Source organism: Montipora capricornis, chromosome 4, assembly GCF_036669925.1.
Source record: "Montipora capricornis isolate CH-2021 chromosome 4, ASM3666992v2, whole genome shotgun sequence".
NCBI lineage: Eukaryota > Metazoa > Cnidaria > Anthozoa > Scleractinia > Acroporidae > Montipora > Montipora capricornis.
In genome coordinates, this window is record NC_090886.1 from 35,780,726 (window position 1) to 35,790,163 (window position 9,438).

General features: G+C 43.5%; 1 protein-coding gene across 1 annotated transcript in view; it reads left to right on the plus strand.

The window, feature by feature from the left end:
- The first annotated feature begins 1,106 nt into the window (after nucleotides 1–1,106).
- Nucleotides 1,107–9,438, plus strand: part of LOC138044664 (uncharacterized) — a 37,112-nt gene continuing 28,780 nt past the window's right edge. The window contains exon 1 of the mRNA XM_068891122.1: nucleotides 1,107–1,152. The gene's annotated coding sequence lies outside the window, so the exon portion shown is untranslated. The remainder of the gene's footprint in view (nucleotides 1,153–9,438) is intronic.

Sequence of the window (9,438 nt, forward strand, 5' to 3'; positions counted from 1 at the left end):
TCCCGAAGAGGAATCGATCTTGCAGGTTATGTTCGGGAAACGCAGTTTGGTGCTTAGCGCTTAAAGGTGAGATTCCGCAGAATCGTAAAAATAACAATAAACGAGATTGCTTATACACAGATCGAATATTTATACATGCTTTTGGCGACGGATGGCCAAGGAAGACGTCATGTTGTTACTCACATCAATTTCGGCTTAACGTTTGTTCTAGATTCACCTGAAATCGCGAAATAGGGGATTTTAAAAACGATTTTTATGCGATAATGTTGATTAGAGGTTACCATTTATCGAGATTTGACCACAAATGCCGTTATAGTGCGCATGCCTTCGTGTTGTTTATGAAATTAAAGGGCGCATCGCGTTTCCTGCATTTGTAATTGCCCAACATTTCAGTATTGGGTAGCTAAGTTAGACACGTGCTTATGCGTTAAATGGCCTTAAGCCAAGATTTTTCGCTACATGAACACTGTGCATGATTCTGTTTTCGATCAAACCAATGTGTCTTTTATTTTCTTAAGCACAAAAAAAGTATGCGACGTTCAGCCGACTTTCTAACATGCAAGATAACATCGAGCAACGTTTCCTCATCCCTGGGGTATCCTCATCCCCAGGTTAACCGCGGGCGCTATGCACAAATATGAGAACAAATAAGAATGTGAGAACATCCCGGATTCATGCTCTCCAACATGCTTGCCCACAAATATAGGAAACAAGGTTTGGATAAACTTTAAATAGGAGAGGGGGAAGAAGGGAAACCGGAGCTTTAGCTAAGAAGGACTTCTGGTACCTCTCTTTCAGATGTTGAAAGAAGATATTTTGATTGGAATCTCGGTAAGACTTATTAAACACTGTTCGACATTATTTCACATTTCACTCACATTTCCGAGTCAGTCTTACGAATATATTATTTTCGCGGTTTTGCATCCTCAGTATGCTCTCACGGTGGTGGAGGCGGCGCTCAACGGCACAATGACTGCGACACGCTGTCAAATGATACATTCAAGGGCAGATATCTACCAATAGGCTTAGTGACAGAGGGGATCAAATCTCACTCCCCTCACTTCGTTAAACACTGCAATATATCTGCTCTGTGTATGGGTAAGGCCATAGCACCAAGATGGCTAAAGTGCAAATTAAACCGGTGCAAAAAAGGTATGTAAATACTTTAGTCGAGTGATGACAATTGAATTGATTTGTTATACCTCTAAACTCAAATGCGTTTTCCTATTGGAGGAGAATGCGTCACGTGCCAAGGGTAAAAACTTACGAACTCCCAAAAAAAATAAATCAACTTGACTGTCCGGACTCGCACTTGATCAGGTTGTGCACCTAATCCACCCTGGCAAGTGTGTATACCAGCCCGCGTGAACAAAAAGTATTTTGCTGTCATGCAATATTTTGCATTAGTATATTTACATAGGTGAGTATTAAAAAATCTCTGCGCTGATTGGTTGCACCTGAGGTGATAATTGTGCGATAATCACCTAAGCGTTTTTTTTTTTTCAAAATGGCCGCAAGCCATTTTGTCGAAGTGGCAGACGAAAAAAATTAGTTTTAAAGAAAAAGCATATATTTTTTTTCAAACAATCACCTATGTAATTATACTAAAACAATTACTCACATCGGGCTAGGTTAATATCGGTGAATAAAAACCGAGACGAATATTCACCTCGCCTTCTGTGAATAATCATTAAATAAAGTAAAGTCGTAAGGTGGTACCCTTTTATCTAGAAGGTATAACAAAATTCACAACGGAGAGCAGTGAGGTTCTCGAGTTTTCCTTGGGGCCAATCATTTAATAAGTGTTTGTTAGCCACAGGATAGGCACGTTAGTTGATAAAAGGAAAGCAAGCAGAAAAGACTGGATTCTACTCTTATTTGATTTCTTTGTAAGAATTTTTCATGCGCGCGCCGTCGCTAAGTGACGTCCCCGTTTTGCTCCTATATGAGTTCAACTGATGTATCTATGAAAACCAGAGTCAGGGTTTTTGACTCAATGCAAAATGGGGCAAAGTGCTGACTGTTCAACCACCCTTACTCCCCCCCCCCCCTCCCCCAAAAAAAGGAAAGCTGATCTAATTGTTTCTGTTAAAAACCTTACTGTATGCTTTCTTTAGGATTTTGTACCAATTTTATTCAATTTCAACGGTCTTTCAAGAGCAAACGTTTTTGGAGCAAATATATACATCGTTGACCATTCCCCGATAGGTGCTTTTCACGGGCTGTGAAACGAACAGATCTAAAACAACAGCTTTAAGAATCCCAACTGGCCGGACTCAAACCAGTTGGCTGGTGCTTAGTTACAAATGTAGCCGAAAGGCTGAACCAGGGACTGCCAGGATCAAATTCAACGAGTGGTAAGAGCGAGTCTTAAACCCGGCCGGGTCTCTGGGTCGCCTAGAGTGGCAGTGAATTTGAGACGCGTATACCTCGATAGGAGAATCCTTCGGTGTAACACCTCGTCGGCCAACTGACTGATCGCCTCGATCATCTGATCTCGGACCTCCAAGAGAAGATGGTGTTATTGATCCACCGGTAGCGTGGTCAGGTCTTGTATGAAAGTGCCCAGATCGGGCACTTGTCTTCGAATGCGCCACGGCACGGTTCTCATCGTTGCACACAATGCTCGCACGCCATGTTCAATCCTTGCCACAGACCCCGGCCCGTTTGAGCCATCATAATCTGGCGTCGCTTTTTCAAGGAATGCTTGCGACGGGCCATCTCTCTCAAGGCGTTCCGATGCGGTCGTAACCATTGAAGGGTGGTGGAAGACACTGGAATCTGGCGACGGAGCGTTTTCATGACCAACTCGCTGATGGCATTGATCTGATCGGCATTGGCTGACTGCAACCGTTCACGACGCGGCTGATGATTGGCTTCTTTCAAGATGCTCTGAAGAAACGGGAGTTGACGTTCAATACGCCACGACATGATGAGACGATCCTTGGGTTTTTTCGGACAGGTTCCCGTTATACTTTTATCGTCGACGTCATCGGGTGGCTGTTTCCAAGCCTTTCTTGACACTTTATCTCGCAGGAGCCCCCACACTGCCTAACGCGGCTGCTTTCCCCGCAGCTATCAGACCGGGAACGGCCAATGCTAATAAAGGCGGGATGCCTAGGTCTTGTCGTCGTCGTTTCCCTCTAACTTGTCACGCCCTGGCAAGGCGTCGTTGTCTTTAGATTTTGGGCATGATGAAGAATGGATCCTTGGAGATAAGCCTTTTGCCTTTTTATTGGATACTGACCCAAGACGACGTCTATCTTCGTAGGCGGTGGTGACCGTATTGGAATGAGTGATGTTCCAAATCTGACGTCCATGGGTGCATTGTTGGGCATCTTGAGCAAAGGGATCCATTTGACATCGTAACCCGTCTTGACTCAGCCGACGTCGTCGACGACCACTGCCTCTGCTCCCACAGCTACCTCCAATGGGTGGTCCTCAGCCGGCGCCACCCTGGCCTCCTCCGGGAGAACCGCCGCCGCCGCTTCCCCGACGACGACGGTCACTTTTATGCCTGCTACTGCCTACACTGCTAGGAGGGGACGGAGGCAGAGGTCTCTGGCGAGGTTGTTTTTGTTCCACTGTCGAACGGGTCAAAGGATCACTGGTCGCATAATCTTGTAAATCTTGATCTGAAATACTATAATCGCGTTGAATCTGAGCCCTTTATTCGGGAGGGATACTTCCATCCAACAATGAATGCATCATCAAATCCCGTTGAGACACGAGGACATTGGTGTCGAGTCCTTGGGGGTCGAGTCCCAGCTCACTCAACAGCTTGTTGGGATCCGGGGAGGGTGCGCCCAGCGTCTCCAAAAACACCTCCAGCAATGGGCCTCTGGGTGTCCCTAATCAGGCCGACGACGTGCAAGGGGTCGTATCTCAGATGGATCCCACACCGGACGGCATCTGGGCAGCCATGGTCAACCGTTCACTCAAATCTTGGGCTCAGCCTCCACGTCGTTGACGTTTGCGTTGAGCACGATATTGGGCGAGTTCCATGTTCGCAAGGTGATTATGGAAATTCCTAATAATAAAGCTCCATGATATGATTAAGTTTCAATCTCAGCCATCAAGGACTGTTTGCCTCACACTTTGCCTATCATCACAGGTATCATAAACCTGTCGTTGGAGTCGTCCATTTTTTCACTTGCTTGGAAGAACAATAGACCGATCTCGCTCCTCCCAGTACTATCCAAAGTGGCTGAGAAACTTGTTTTACAACAGTACACTCCTGTCAGACGAAAATTACCTGACCAAACATCAAAGTGGTAACAAGAGATATCATTCCACTGAGACCTCAGCCTTCTGCCTTCAGTGCTATTGACGAAAAGAAAGTTACTGCCATGGTACTTATTGATTTAAGTAAGGCCTTCGATAGTATCTGTCATTCTATCTTACTAAACAAGCTCCAGGCACTAGGAACATCTAAGAATGCTCTACATTGGTTCCAAAGCCATCTTACAGAAAGGAAACAAACTACTCGCGTTGGAATATCAACATCCTCGCCATTAACTGTAACTCACGGTGTCCCACAAGGTTTCATCTCGGGACCCTTGTTGTTATTCAGTTTATATATGAATGACTTTCCTGATGCTATCAAAATCTGCTCAGTTGAGTCTTATGTTGATGACACAAAGCTTTTCTTATCCTTTGCAACTAATGACAACGTCAATGCTCTCAGTCAAATTGGTCAAGACCTTAACAGAGTAGCAGAGTTGTGTTGCACTAATCGGCTACTCATCAATCCTCAAAAAACGAAGTTCATGCTTTTTGGAACAAGACAGTTGGTTAAAAGATTGAGTGGTGTTACTATCTCCTTCCTTGGTAGAGAGTTATCTCCCTCGCCCTCTTGCAAAGATTTGGGAGTGATATTTGATAGCCACCTATCGTTTAATGACCACATAGATTACTTATCATCCTTGTTGTTAGGACTGTGCCAAATCAACAGAGTCGGACACCTGTTTACTAAAGACGTCGTTTTAGTTATCCTGAATTCTTTGGTATTTTGTAAGCTGTTCTACTGTTCAACTGTGTGGTCGGGAGCTACACAACAGAACATTCGCAAGCTGCAGCTCTTACATAACTTTGCTGATAGAATATTACCTGGCAAAAGAAAGTATGACCACATCTCACCATCCCTAAAAGAACTCATTTGGCTGCCCATAAATGAAATGCTACAGCTCAGAAACGTCACTACGGTAAACAGATTTCTACATGGCCTCGCTCCAAATTGCCTCGAAACCAAGTTGGTCAAGCGCTCCACCATCTATTGCTACAACACCAGGCAAAAGAATAACATCTAAATTATGTTTAAAAGTACATCAACAGCTCAGAGGTTCTTCTTTGATCATTCCATATCCTTATGTGTGATGATACCAAAAACAATTCAAATGTTACTAGTTTGAAACGTTCCGCCCGGCGTGAATTGTGGGCCCGTTTATAAATTAATTGCAGTTTCAATTTTATAGTTTTATATTTTAGTAATTTATCTATTTTTCCCTTACATTATAGCTTCATCAGTATATATAATACTTATATTTTTGTAAATTGGTATTGAAAATCCCTTTTGGGATATACTAATAAATGTAATGTATTGTTATGTATTGATACTCCAAGGGGTTCCGTTCCCACTGAAATTGATCAAATGGCGATCCGGCATGCGAAGACGAGGAGACAGCACTCATCGGCGTTCGTACACCACCGTCGGACCGTCCTGTTGCGTCACATGACTGAACAATGCAACCGGAATCGATCGTCTGAAGCAGGATGAAGATCGACCATTATATACCGTATAGGGTCGTTGCATGCATGCATTAAAGGGTTTTAGGACGTGCCTTTATCGATCCGGAAAAGCTTGGAGGGGCAAGGCACGAAATCCAGCTTGATCCCTCGGATTCTTGAAGACGATCACGTAATGCGAATTCCGCGAAATGGTCTTGGCAAATTTCGCTGGTGGAAACAGATCTTGACACAATTACAAAACCGTGATGTTTGGATGATGCGATTTACGCGTGAAGAGATCCAACACGCCTTTGTCGTTGCCCCCTTCGTCCGTGAGATTGTCCAAGACCAACACCCTGCCTTGGGTCGAACCAAATAGTTGTTGAAGATCGTCGACTTCAGGTATGCTGGGTGAAAATGGACCCCTTCGACGTTTCATGCTATCGAACCGCGAATGCCACACGACGTAACACGTAATGACACGGTCGAGCTTTACCTCCTTCGAAGACCGCGCCTTTGGTCAAGAGGGCTTCGGTCAACAGTGTCAAAAGCAGCACTGAGATCAAGCAGCACAAGGGTGGTAACGTGCTGCAAGTTCATCTTTAACAGGATATCGTTTTAAGATTGAATAGGCGTTCTCTGGGAAAGAGAGTTTAAAATGTGAGCTTTCGACAACCAGTCTACTGTCTTCGACGGGTAAACATAACTGATAACATGAAACGAACCGTTAAAACATTTAAATATAGAGAGTGATAGGCATAAATTAAAAATATGTAGAAAGAATGTTCGGAGGAATGCTAAAAGCGCTAAGATTAGTGTTTGTTTAAAAGAATGTTGTATTGTCTAGGAAGTGGGCATGAATTGTTGTCCGCCTCAACAGTTTTGGCCTTATGCCATGACTCAAGTGTCTTTCTAATGCGACTATTTCCTTTGTCAATAATCGTAGAGTTATCAAAGTGAATTACATGATCAAAAGTCCATTCATGTTTTGCAACGTTAGAACTTTTAGCACATTGTTTTATATTCCTGATATGTTCTTTCTTCCTGGTGCTGAATGATCTTTTTGTTTCACCAATGTAACTCCATGGACAAGATACGCACGAGATTTTGTAAACAACATTGCATTGATCGTCTTTAGGAGGTCGAAACTTGGGGGCAGGGAATTCCTGTTGGCGAGTTTTAGTGACGTGAATGTCATGGATTTGCCTGAGTGGCTCAGTAATGCCTTTAATGTAGGGAAGGATCGCAAAGTTCTGTCGATTCGTTGGTCAGCCCATTTGAAGAACATAGTGACTAATTCCTCAGGTGTTGGTGATGTCGATGTTGAAGATTTCTTTCTTATAATACCAGAAGTGATTTTTGGCGGGTAACCATTAGACTGTCGTGCGGCGCTAATTGAAGCAGTTTCACGGGGTTAACCAGATTCAGAGTTGGGAAGGTTTAAAGCTCTATGTCGAAGTGTTGCAGCAGCGCTAAATTTTTGTTTTCTGTCGTGATGAGAGTCGAAATCGAGGTATCTATCTGTATGTGTAGGTGTCCGATAGACGTCAACACTGAGCTTCCCAGAATCGCACGAAACGAGGGTGTCAAGTAATGACAACTCTTTATTGGATTGATATTCGATGGTGAAGGGAATATGCGGGTCGATAGAATTCAGTGAATTGTGGAAGGAGGAGACTGCATCCTTCTTAATAATGCAGCTGCAGGAACTGTCGTCTACATAACGCTTGCAAACTTTCGGCAGAACAGGAGTTGAATCGATTGCTGTTCTTCGATTTCCTTCAAGTTGGCCGCTACGGGGCTGAAAGGAGTACCCATAGCACATCCATGGATTTGTTTATAAATGTTATCATTGTAGACAAAATATCACTCTCTATATTTAAATAATTTAACGGTTCGTTTCATGTTATCAGTTATGTTTATCCGTCGAAGACAGTAGACTGGCTGCCGAAAGCTTATATTTTTTAAAAATTATACCAGAGAACGCCTATTCAATTTTACTATGATTAATCCTGGTAACGGATCCTCGATATTTTTTAAGGATATCGTTTGTTACTTTCAGAAGCGCCGTTTCAGTACTGTGGTTTTCCCAGTTAGCAGACTGTGCAACCGGGTATAAGTTGTTACTAACCAAGTGTCTATGAATCTGGTTGAATACGGCCCTCTCAATGAGTTTTCGACAAGAGACAAGTTACTCACAGGGTGGAAGTTCTTAAATATGATATCAAGACCAGGTTTCTTATCTTGGTAGTAGGAAAACTAGAGCCTCTTTCCAAAGGTCAGGAAAACATCCGGACTGCAAAGAATTGTTGATAATGTTTGTCAGAGCTGGGAGAAGAACTTCGCATTTGCTTACCAATATGGATGGCATAGGATCAAGAGGGCAGGATTTAAGGGCGGACTTCTGGATGCGCTGTTTAACATCGCTAGCTGACAGCACCTTAAAGGCAGGGAACGATGGCACAGACTCAACGAGAACAGCGGACGGAATGTTATCTCCTAGCTTTGAATCAGTCTGATCGGTGTCGAGCTGCCTACGGATGGTTTCTATCTTCTTAACAAAGTATTTTGCTAAGTCGTTAGAAAACTGAGTTGCATTGTCCAGATGAGGTGGGAGACCATCATCCACTATGCGGTCGAAAAAGCGCTGACTAGCACGGAATAGTTTTCTTTGATTAGGACTATTCTCGTCTATAAAGTTACTGTGAAACTCCCTCCGAACCTTATTCATAAGACAGGTGGTAGCATTACGTTTTGCTTTAAAACAGCAAGATCGGAGTCCAGTCGCGACTTCCCCCACCTCTTTTCAGCTTTCCTTTGTTCACGCTTCGCCTCCCTGATCTCCTTACTAAACCATGGTACACGAGCAGGTCTCTCGACGATCGTCCTTGTCATTAATAATGGAGCATGCTTGCATCCAAGGCAGCTTTCAGGGTGTCATTATAACATGTTACGAGTTCCCGAAGGTCATCTGATGGATTCTGGCATAACTCAGAAGCCAATTCCTCATTGAAGGAGTCTGCGTTAACTAAGTGCAGTCATCGTGCAGAATGGTGCAACACATCCGGGACCTCATCTCGTAGCGCTAAATTTGAAATGTCACCGCCAACCAAAAGCCTCCGAATACAAGGAAAACGGGGGGAAATGGTCAAATGTGCTGTGCATTTTATCGCAGTATGTAAATGTTAATCTTCTTAGCGGTTAAGTTTACCCCGGAATTTTCAGTAGACCTCTCTTGGCCTCGGAAAAGGAGTATAAAATCAGCTTCTTTACATTTTTTGTCTTTTTAGTATGGGAGAAATACTCATTAAAAATTCATAACGAGTTTTCTTCTTGCTTAGGTACTTATTTGTTGAGGTTTAGTGGCCAAAAGAAAGCCTTAGATCTGAACTAAACATGGGCGAAATTTGGAATTAACAGGACGTGTGAAAGTTGTACCAAAACTGTGATTTCCAGTAGCTGTTCCGTAAACACGAAAATGAGCTCTGAAAATCACTCGTCCTAAAACCCCAAGACACTTTTTGGAGCAAGCAAAACTCCGGCCTCAAGAACAATGGGACTTCCGTTTAACTACTGATCCTTTGTTCTCGCATCGGTGGACACTTGCCACACTTATTTCACTTATGTCCAGGTTTGCACGCAAATGAAAAAGTTGCGAATTTTGCGAAAAATCGCAAAAATCACAGAACACTGAAAGCTAGACAACACAAA